Source organism: Lissotriton helveticus, chromosome 5_1 (assembly GCF_964261635.1).
Source record: "Lissotriton helveticus chromosome 5_1, aLisHel1.1, whole genome shotgun sequence".
Taxonomy (NCBI): Eukaryota; Metazoa; Chordata; class Amphibia; order Caudata; family Salamandridae; genus Lissotriton; species Lissotriton helveticus.
The window spans coordinates 1121108356-1121120469 of record NC_136065.1 but is presented as its reverse complement, the minus strand read 5'-3'; the positions used below and the strand labels follow the sequence as shown (position 1 = coordinate 1121120469).

General features: G+C 46.5%; 1 pseudogene; it reads right to left on the bottom strand.

The window, feature by feature from the left end:
* Positions 1 to 9517: 9517 nt before the first annotated feature.
* Positions 9518 to 11270, bottom strand: LOC144757149 (18S ribosomal RNA; annotated as a pseudogene).
* Between the last annotated feature and the right edge of the window lie 844 nt (positions 11271 to 12114).

The following is a 12114-nucleotide window of genomic DNA, read 5'->3' as shown; positions in this document are numbered from 1 at the left end:
GATGGCCAAACAAAATGTTTGCTTAGTGAAATTGCCACTGAGGGAGCTAAGCTCAAAAAGGAGGCACATTTAAGAAAATGCACCAATAACAATCCAGCATTTGTGGGTGGGTCAGAGTCCATAAAAGAGGATACAACAGCTCTTTGAGGCTCGACCTAAAAATGAGTTACCTCTCTGTGAGAGTAAGTCATGAGGGTGTCTAAAATTCAAGTGACATTGGTGTATTTATTTGTAAATGATACCATCAATTCAACAAATGCTTCTGAGATGGCAAGACTGCTGAGAACCTCCTAAAGCTTTGTGACTTTGTGGTGCAGTAAATGTTTAGCAATGTAAAATGCACTGAAAGCAGTATATCTAGCCTATGCATGCTGTAATTCAAAACCTTCCATAGATATTGCAAGTGGTCCCTCAAAGTGATTGCTTGGAATAGCTTTAAGCAGCATTACAGTTTTGAGTCACATTATGATGAGTTTTGCTGGAACTGAAGCATAAAATATTGTACAAATAATGCAACACTCATTTTCAAAGATAACATGTGTGTTGAGTTTAGTCATATTTCTGTTCAGGGGCAGATTTGGCCATGGTGAGCTCCATCCAGCCTGAGACAACAAACACTTGAGGGTGGGCTGGGAAGGTTCCTCCTTTGTTTTTCTTACTAAAACAAACAACACATAATTCAACACCACACCACATAATTCCACACAATGCATGCCACTCCACGACACACAAATACCACTACACACAGGTCCACCACACTTAATACCACATAATTACTACCCACATAATTCCATTGCATGCGCACACACTCAATAAGATTTTATTACATTGTTTCACTTCCGGTCTTGCAGCATGTTTTTTTTATCATAATTATTTTTTTAAATACAAACCACAAACACAACTTTCCTCTTCTTTCGGTGTCTTCTAAGTACACAAGCGTAGCTTCTTTATGTATCTATAACCGTCTCTCCTCTTCATTCTCTCTTTCTCACATACTCTTTGTACTACTCTATCAAGAGTTCATTCACCACTCATACAAAAACTACCTATCACTCTCGATCTTACTTTCTATCTGTTCTATACAGCTCTCACCCGTATCTATTCACCATAATACATATTTCCAACAGACAAATACTATCCTATTGTAAAGATTTTAATTAATCAAACAATAACGTTTTTTCAACTTTCAACAATAGACAAATACAATACACACCACACAATTCCAATTCAAACCACATAATTCAACTATGAACAACGTGCATCCTCTTCAAACAAAAAACATAAGTAAAAAACAATATAATTTAGAAGGCAGGTAGCACTAACTCTCACAAATGCTAGACCAATTTGTATTGTAGATGCTTTTTTTGTTTGGAAACCGCGATGTGTGTTTTTTCTTGGTCAAAGAACTGTAGTAAAATGGTAATTCACAATGTGAGTAAGTGTCAGATGAGTGAGTGCAGGATGATAACACACGCTTCGTGCCTAAGGTTGCATAAATGTTCTGATATTTGTAATATACATAAGTTTTGACTGAATAATTGTGCTCAACTAAAAGACGATTGAAACAAGAACAAGACATTTTCAGTAATTTCTTTCATCCGGGGCATATGTATGAACGGAATTTTTAGTCACAAATGCTGCGAATCGCAAAAAAGCAGCGTTTGAGACAAAAAATTAGGAAAACGGGATGTATTAGGAAAATCGCGTCGCAAAATTAAGGAATCGCAAAACTTGCGATTCCTTAATTTTGCGTAAGCATTTAAGGAATCGCAAATTGCGATTCCTTAAATGCTATGCAACAAGCACTCAAATTTTGCGCTTTCTCCTTAAGAAATCGCAATTTACCACCAACTTCAAGTTGGTGGTAATTTGCGATTTCTTTCACAAATGCAGTTTTTGGCATTTATGAAGGTGCCATGTGGCACACATACATGCCCTTAGGGCATGTATGTGCGCCATATGCGCACACATGTTCATTTCAGGGGTGCATCAGGGCGTCCTTATGACACCCTTGCACCCTCGAAATTATTCTCAATTTGCGATTCTCAAATTGAAAATCGCAAATTGAGAATGACTTCCCATTCATTCCTATGGGCCTACTGGCCCATAAAAATGAATGGGAACGTATTCCTTAATTGTGATTTCGCAATTTGCTAATCGCAATTAAGTAATACTAAGAAATCGCAAAAAAAAATTATTTTTTACATGCATCTTGTTTTGCAATTCTCAAATAGCGATTCTCAAAAATCGCTATTTGAGAATCGCAAACTGGGATTTTCATACATATGCCCCGGGTCACTGATCAGAACACGTTACAGCAGACATAAAACATGGCACCATCCCTATGTATTGTAGCAACAAAAGCCCAATTTGTAAATTCACATCCTCTAACGTTGGAACAAAGGAATGGAGAATTTCATCCAATGAAGGATTGCCAGATCCGAATCCCAACAAATAGGCTCCATTATTGCCTCTCGTTGCAAAATAAGCAAACACAAAGCATGAACAATTAAATGTGAAAGAATATAAGATATAGCCCATGCAAGGCACCAGTCTTCTAACTAACGCCCATGGCAAGAAATTAACAGCCCTTGCACACACATTTTCCGCTATCTTCTAATAAGATGTGCAAAATGTTCAAACGTATTTTCTTTCAAAGATGCATAATTATTTTAAAATTGCCAATGCTAAATGAATTACATTTTGTTGATATCTCGACTTTTTGTCCCACACGGTTATTATAACTGGCAAAAAACAGACATAAATGATACAGACTGGGAACTGGTTCGAGAAGAAAAAGTATAGTTCGAGGAAGAAACATCTCTTGGCAGGACATCTTTTTCTTGAACCATTCTTTGGCGGGCAAAAATAAGGAAAAATGTCTCACGTTATGAGACTCGAAATATGTGAATTACAAGCATCTACAGTGATGTATCAAAATATTTGCAGAGGCCTAATTTAAATATACCTTTTCTGTAAGCTTTTTCAAAGCATAAATTAAGCCAATGATCAAGAATTTCTGGTTGGCGAAGCAGGCAGCAATGTTCATGGTGTACGGCTTGTCTTCTGTTTCTCCAGGGTCGACAGTAAGGTTCCAACAACTGCAGTTGATCCCACTCTTTGGAATGCAACAGTTGCATACGTTAAATTGGAATTAAAAAGAGCACATACATACTTTCATCATTCAAACTACATTCTAGTGGCTAGTTCTAACATTACAAATGGTTGAAACCGCATCGAAAGAGTTAGCGGCTCACAAAACCCTTAGGTCTCAATTGCCAGTTTACACAGCGAGCTCTAATACTCAAACAGATGTTTGAAAGGGGGCAAATCATTATGCATTGCTTCACAGGGAAGCATTTTTATATTGTGTTCCCTTGCATTTCAAACATCTGTGCATTCAGCCATTATGGCTTGACACAGCCCCAACTCCATCGCTTCTTTCTCCGATTAAAGGCAGTCAAACAAATTGCGCCGAGAATATTTGTTGCTAATTATTTTATTTATGTGTGGTGATTAGATATATAAGTGCGCGGGTGGGCTGTATAATAAAGCGTCATTTCGCTGCTAATTGCACGCTCAGCGGTGGTTGTCACTGACGGCTGGCTCCAAAAGCGATTTGGGTTACGTGGGAGCCGTTGCACAACAGCTGATGCAAACACTTTCTTGGATGCTGGGTTCTAAATCTGACCAACTGTGACTTGTTGTCGGGAACAGTAACTTTTTCATGAGCATGGCAAAGACGGATTCGCGTTGGCCATAATTTCTGACACTCTATGTGACCGCTGAATGAATTACAAAATGACAAGATCTTAGAGCAGCTCACTCTCTCTACAGCTGAAAGGCATGACTCAAAGGCCCAGATTCTCGAAAAAATCACAGAACGCAGCACAGCAGCCAAAAATGCTGCGCTGCGTTGTGTCACAGGGAGGGAGTAGTAGAGCGTCATATTCACAGAGATATGGGAGCATATTATCAAGGGGGTTTATCTCCGCTTTTTTGGCTTTAAAAGCCAAGAAAGCGGAGATAAAATTATCTCCCTATTACCTAGCTGTCGCTAACACCAGTTAGCGACAGCTAGTAGGAGATAGCGTCCATCTTGGGCCCCGCTTTGCATGTCAGTGAAATTTATCACTAATGACATGCAAAGTGGGCGTGCCAAGATGTTAGCGACTGGAAACAGTCGCTAACATCGCTATCTCCTATTACCAACTTTTGGAGATATTCGCGTTAAGCGTGAATATCTCCAGAAGCAAACACCTGCCCCTGAGCAGTTCTTAGCCATGTTATCCAATAGTAGGTGGATAACATGGCTAAGAGCATTAGCTCGGTAATGCATGAATATCGCTGACTTTTCAGCGATATTCATGCATTTCGGCCGATTTTTATCGCTTAGGAGATAAACCTTGATAATAGCAAGGTTCCTAAGCGATAAAAATTGCCGCAGCTTGGCGATAAAAATATTGCCGCTAAGCCAACATAGCGATAATTATCGCTAGTTGTTGGTAATATGCCCCATGGTTCTCTCCTTACCACTTCCTAGCGCCAGTGCGGTTTTCAGCTGCCATGCCTCAGGCACCCACCCTTGCGCCATAGTGCTAGGGTGCGTGCCTGAGTCTACAATAAGTTTTGCTGCTGCAGAAGAAAGTGGCTTTTTTTTCCTCCAAATGGAATGAAGAAAGAGTTTGCGGTGCTAAAAAAAACCTCTACCCAACTTTTAGGAACAAACAGACTTAAAGCAGAAAAACACATTTTTCAACACATTTTTGCTATTTTACTCGGACAAAGTTAATTTTCCTAAATTTTGGGCTTTGAACCTGCTTCCAGTTAGTGGTAGAAGTTGGTGGAAATCCATAGTGGATCCCACAAAGCTTTACGTTCCTGAAAAGTAGACACAATTCTGAATGCAGCAAGGGGTAATATGTGTAGATTATTCAAGATTTTCCAATAAAAAGTAACAGTTAAAATAAAAAAGAATATTGAAATTGAATTGAAAAAAAAACACCCATTTGTGTTTGCATTTTCATCTTTCAAACTATGACAGATTTTCGAAAGCAATATACTGTTACGTCTGCTGGACCCTACTGGTTGTGGTGATTATTTAGGCCCAGTAGGTTCTCCAAGAAGCCGAGAAACCCAGAGCCAATAACTGAGCTACAATTTGCATTGATTTTTCATTGTGGACTGGGTATACATCAATTTGTTTGGTAAAACATAAAAAGTGAAAAATAGGTATAAAGGAAATCTGTGTATTTTCGAAATGGGCATAAGATATGGAGCCTATTAAAGTTACTTGACCAGCAGGTATACTAACATTTCTAAGATGTTTTGGTGGCCTATGGCGGACAGGGCAGGAGCGCCCGCCCCAAGCCCGGCCAAAGCTTCTGAAACCGGTCATGCAGGGGAGGCCTCCCTGGGTCTGTGGGCCCCCATCCTGGCCACTTGGACATGCGTTGCAGGACGGGGCTGCCACCCCAGGGCCTACTGGAACCCTGAAACAGGGCCTGGTCCGTGCTTCTGAACCCCAGATAAGCAGGGGGAGTTTCCGCGGGCATGCGGGACACCCGTCCCAGGACCCTTGTGACATGGCAGGCTAGAGGACAGAGCCCCGGACAGGGGCACACACCCCATGGCCCAGCAGAGCCCCAGGGCCCGTTCAGATTCTCTGAACCTGGCAATCCTGGGGCAGTATCCCCTTTATGACACCGCAGGCTGGGGAAGGGAACCCAGGGAACCCAGTGGAGATGTGTGGCTCAATGGTTAGAGAGGCAGACCCTGATGCAGAGGTCTAGCCCGGGACCAGGGTTCAATTCCCAGCCTCAGCGGGTCTTGGGCTCAAAATTCCACGGACCTGATAATTCTCGCCTCGGTGCCTATTCCAATCATGGAGTCCCACTCTGCAACTCTGGGTAATAGCTTGCTTAATCTCCACAAAGGCCCCCACAACGCTAAGGATGCCTGGCCTCCACCTTGTGGGTGCCCAGGAGTGGACACCTCACAGGGAAAGCCAGGATGGGTTCCACAGCGGTATTCGTACAAGTGCCTTGAGACCCTTGCGGGTGAGTAGTGCGCTATACAAGTATCAATTTACATTTACAATTTACAGGGCCTTGGTGGGCCCACATACCTGGGCCTACTGGCTCCCTGACCCTGTGGAGCACTGTCCTGTCTGCTCTGTGGCTCATATGCCCTGACTGGAGCCACAGACAGGTGGTTCAAACCAAGCAGCCCAAATTCACCCACATCGACCCAACTATGTCCAATCGACCAGAGTCTGATCTAAACCATCCCTGGGTACAGGCCACCCTGTCTGTGACCGTGGAGCCCATTTACCCCATTTTACGCATGGTGGCAAGGATGGCTGGTGCATGGAGCACAGGCCCCGCCAGAGCTTTGACCAAGAGCACGACCATGGTTTCCCTCCCTGCCAGAGAAGAGGGAGGGGGCTTCCAGGGCTACCACTTTCCCTTTGCCAGCCCGCTCATTCTTAGGCGAACTGAAAACCTTGCATTGGGCCTGCCGATGATACCTCCAGGGTAGAGGGGGACATCATCAACAGTCGCTGACATTCTAGACTAGGCCCAGGCATCTGCTGAGGGCTTCTCATAGCTCTCTTGTGCTCGTGGTCTAGCTCAGCAACTCTGGGCTGGGCCTTCATGCAGGGCTGGTCTCTGCTCTTTTCCTCAAACCCAGTGGGAGGAGCAATAAATCCTCCACGGTCTGCAGCCACCCTGCCTGGGTTAGTGACTGTCACCAACATAAAGTGAGCTCAGAGTGTTGCCTTGGGTGGTTGCCATTTTCCTCAACTATCAAGATCCCACAAAGCCCCCATGAAGTGGTAGTTTACTGAACCGTGGGGGAGACAAAAGTTATAGTTAGCCCCTCAGGCCAACCCACTGACCAGCTGGTCAGCCAGCCCACAAGGCCATCTGGTTGGCCAGCCCAGTGACCAAATGGCCCGGGATGACCCAGCGACCAGATGGACTGGGTCATGCGTTGTAATGGCATGCGGTGTAAAGGTAGTTGCGTTGTAACAGTTGCGGTGCAAAAGCAGTGTGATGTAAAGACTGCGTTGTAATGAATCTTTCCCAGTTTGGTGCCCTGCCAAGGCTTCCTCTCTGAGAGTCGGACTCCATGATTCAAAGAGCGTTTCTAGGTGCTCGGCCCGGGAGACACTGTCCCCCATGGGTAAGTGGGGTTCCCGCAGCGGTGGAGGCAGGCATTCCTTTGCCTCCAGTGCCTGCCGGAGGATCTAGAGGGACTGAATGAGTCTTCAAACCCTGTCATTGAGGGAGGGTGTCTCCACTTGCATGTCTGCAGTCTGCCACCAGGCTTGACCCCTGCGGCATCTAGAATCCCTGGCTTGGGTGGTGGCCCTTAACCATGCCGGCAGACACCTCCTACCCTGGCCGGAGACACTGGAAGGTACAGCTGGGTGGCTCCACATTCAGCATGCCCCTGTCAAGAGGAGTCGGGGTCTACTCATGGCCCAGTCTCCTACTCCTCCAGGCTACCCTGCCACCAAGAAGGCGCCCCCAGTGACCCAGTTCCCATACGGTTCGTCAAAGACATTACCCAGACCATAACGCACAAACTCACTGCCCTCATTAACATCTCGCTTGCCCAAGGAGAAGTTCCGCTAAGCTGGAAGGAGGCAGTCGTAAAAGGGCTTCTCAAAAAACCATCGCTAGACCCAGCCGATCTATCCAACTATAGACCTATTTCGCTCCTCCCCTGGATAGGTAAGGTTGCCGAGAAGCTAGCAAATAAAAAGCTGTCATACTTCCTAGAAACAAATCATCTCCTTAAAAACTCACAGACAGGCTTTAGACCAGGTCAGGGCACTGACACCGCCCTCCTGGCAGCAGTAGAGAAGACCAGGGAAATCATCGACACAGGAGGATCAGTGTCAGTGGTCCTTCTAGACCTGAGTGCAGCCTTTGACACGGTCAGTCACCAGGTCCTAACCCAACGCCTAGATAACATCGGAGTGAAAGACAGTGCGTTGAAATGGCTTACGTCCTTTCTCTCCCGACGCTCCTTCCAAGTCTGGGAAGGTGACAGTCGCTCCCCTTCCATCCCCCTCCGGTGTGGTGTGCCACAGGGCTCATCACTAAGCCCCACGTTGTTCAACGTGTACATGGCCCCACTGGAGGAACTGGTCGCACCATTCGGAGTCACCATCGTCAGCTATGCTGACGACACTCAGCTGGTGGTAACGCTCTCTCACCCCAAACTAGAGCCTTCCAATCTCCATGACTGCCTCTCCAATATCCACCAATGGATGAGTGATTCAGCTCTGAAACTGAATGGATCAAAAACAGAGATCCTGCTCTTAGGATGCAAATCCATGAACCTTCCTCCCAACATCTGGCCCGCCTGTATGGGCGAACCCCCTACCCCCAAGACGGAGGTGAAGAGTCTGGGCGTGTGGCTAGAGACAGACCTCACCTTTAGAACACAGGCAAGAAAAACGGCCGGCATCTGCTATGGCCTACTTAGGTAATGTAGAAAGGTGCTCCCCTTATTACCATTCCAGTCCCGACTCCTGCTGATTCAAGGCCTAATTCTATCGAGGATAGATTACAGCAACGCCATTTACCTCGGAGCACCGGAATCCACTCTCCAAATACTGCAAAAGTCCCAGAATGCCGCAGCCCGACTTCTCACGAATACCCCAGCCAGAACCTCAGCCAAACCTGCACTGAGGCAACTACACTGGCTCCCAATTAGGGAAAGAGTAACTTTTAAAGCCCTCTGCTTGGCCCATAAGGTCTTGCAGAACGCTGGCCCCCCAATCCTTAACAACTGGATCATACCCTACAGACCTACGAGAGCCCTTCGTTCAGAACATGGAAATCTTATCACGATCCCTAAGGTGAAGAAGGCCCGCGCAGGCGGTCGCCGCTTCTCAGTCAACACAGCAAAAAAATGAAACGCGCTCCCCCCGAATCTCAGAGCAGAACCAAACCTCCTACGTTTCAGGAAGTCCCTTAAAACCCTACTTTTCCCCTGAATCTTAACATCCTCTCTCCTTAGGAGGCCTAGGTTTAGCGCTGGGATACTCACGGGTGACTACGCGCTTTATAAAAACCTAAAATAAAAATAAATAAATAAATAAGAAGGGCAGCTACTCAATCACCCAAAATCAGATTGGGTGCGGGAGAGCCCGGGGTTGGCAGGGCCTTTGGGTGTAGTCCTGGACCAGGGAGGCACTGTTATTCAGTTTTCTTTGTGGGGCTTGTGCAGGGTAAGCATTGCTTCAGTCTCAGGATGGCTTTCTATCATGCTGCTCCAAGAGTGGCCAGGCTATCCCTGGTACCTCTTGCATACGCTGGTTGGATCCTCCCGGGTGAAGGAACCTGTCCCATACCCAAGTACCCCAGTGACTGCAGCCTGCTCCGCCCGCCAGAGCACGCAAAGGCAAGGCTGGGCCCGGTGCCCATGGATGCTTTCCGTCTGGGAGGATGCCAAGGTTTTTGCTTGGCACTGTCAGTACCTCGGGTTGCTGTGCCATTAATTATCCATCTGCAGGTTCACCTATGGAAAACTTGCTGCAACTTTTACTTTCTCTAGATAGTCAAGTTTGATCATCTTCTCAGAGCTCTGCCAGGGCTGTTCCTGAGCCCAGCGGGGCAGATCTGAGAACCTCACTAAACCATCTAATCAGTAGTAAGGACGGGCGGCGTGTACAAAGAGCAGGGACTTATTCAATGCAAACATATGGCCCACATTAATGGGAATTCCTCGTTCATGGTAAATAATTGCAATCCCTATCATGGATGGGGTGCAGCGAGATACCCACACCTGCTGGTGAAGGGTAGGAACACACTGATCCATTCAATGTAGCGAGCATGCAGCCCCAGATATCTAAAGGAATCACAGACCTGTTATTAATCGATTTCAGTGGCTGAACATTGCTTGCAGAAGTTGGATGCCAACCACAGGGGAGCGCATAACTAGCTAGTATGGAGGAGTCTCATTCATCATCAGAATAAACCAGACAAATCACTCCATGAACTAAGAACAGCCATGCACCACCACCCACAGAATCAAGAAAGAGCCATCACTCTGTCTATCCGTTCCATGTCTGGGCCCAGTGATGTGTCCCCTGTTGAGTCAAATTAGCCAACAGACTCAACTTCTGGGGTGCCCTTCCATCAATTCCTTTAAGTTTCCATACTTCCCCAAAAACCCAAAGACTTTCGTTTCCCAGAAGCTGCTCTGAGGGTCATGAGAATAATGCCTATGGATCACTAGTCAGCATCATATGTGGTTGAAAATACGATGGTACCTGATTGTCTTTGAACCTTCAACTTTCCTTCTTGATTAATGAAAACATTCTTAACTTTCACTTTGGTTTGTCTTGAGTCAGTCCAAGAATTTCACCTCTAGAGGCATAATACAAATGCCCCCATCCATCCTTCTTAAACATGGCTCCATTTCCGAAAACCAACAAAATATAACTGAGGTCCTATTCCATTATTCCTAGCTGAATTATTCAGGTGACCAGCCTGGTTTTTAAACTCAGATTGTTTTTTAAGGAAATTCTTTGGACCCCCAGGACACTTATAAAAGAGAATCAAGGAGGCACTGAGAGGTAGGGCTGCAGCTTGCCTCGCGGCAGACCTCAAGCTCAATCTGAAGATCCAACTCCAAGATTTTTAAAAACTTTAAATACACTATGGAGCTGGAATTACTATGGATGCTGATACCAGATTTGTCCTCCAATGGATCCTCATTGAAAGATTAAAGTGTACTCATTTCAATTACAGGGCCTAAAAAAGTCCTGTATTGTAGTTTTTCATCACTACCTCCCGAGTCAGGAGTGGGCATTTGCCCGCCTGTTGCCTTCCTTGGATGTGGCAGCCATTTCTCAGGCTCTCTCTCCGGAATCGAACCCTGATTCCTCGTTGCCCTTGGCCCCCATGGTAGACACAGAAAGTACCATCAAAACTTGATAGGGAAGACATCCAAATGTATTGTTGCCATCATGGCGAAGTGTGATTGGCTCAAGGTTATCCAGAGTCACCCAAGCGGCCAGGCGAGCCGGGTTGGTCTTGGTCTGATAAATGCATGCATAATGGAAAGTCATTGCTTGTCAGCATGTATTAGCTCTAGAATTACCACAGTTATCCCAGAAGCAGATGGAGTGACCATAACTGATTTAATGACCGATTCGCAGTTTCACTGTACCGGCCATGTGTACTTACACATGCATGGCTTAATCTTTGAGATAAGCATATGCTACTGGCAGGCTCAACCAGGTAGCCATATCTGCTGGTCAGGAATGGGAGCTGCATGCCCATCCCGGATTGACCTTTGTACCTCTCTGCAGCCTGTTGGTGAAACCCACCCATCTGGAGGGCTTTCTGGGGGGACAGTTGTAGTCACATGGGCACCGGTGAACCCTTCCATCTCCACCGAAGGTGAGAGGCACGCCGCAGTACAGGCCAGGCGAGGCCAGAGTGAGACACAGGGGTGTTGGCCTAGGTGGCAGGGACACCTCATGGAATGGTCATTCTGAACTGCTGTGGAAAGGTGCTGGGTCGAAGAGGGCAACAATGTGGTATGGAGGCTATTGGTCTGCCAGGTAGCATCTGGGTCCTGGCACCACCCAACACCTTCCAATCTGGTTGGACTACTGGGAGGGCACAAGTAGCCAATGCAGCTCGGCCTTCACTCTGCTGGGTAGGTGAAAGGCCTCTGCAAATGGCAGGCCCTCCATTAAGACTTTCCTGTCATGCTGGAAGCTCTTTGCTTGAAAAAATAGCCAAAACTGGACAAGCAGTCATCCATATATGGCCCAAGCATGCTCAATCGAACTGAGTATATAGCGCTGGCTGGACCCTCCCCGGGCAGGCTGCCCTGCACAGGGATGTTGGCTTCACATCCCTGCCTGCTCACGAGGACAGCAGGCTCGGAGGAAAGGCACATCAGGCAGGCTGGGAGGCAGGCATAGACCCGGGCCCCTGGGGGACCCGGGAAGGCCAGCCGGGCCCTTGCGACATCCAGATGAGAACTGCTGGACTGCAAACGAATCTGGAGTACCCTGTCCATAATAATCCAAAGGAGGAAGGCTACCCCCAGAGGGCCTGGAGAAAGCTTCGACCC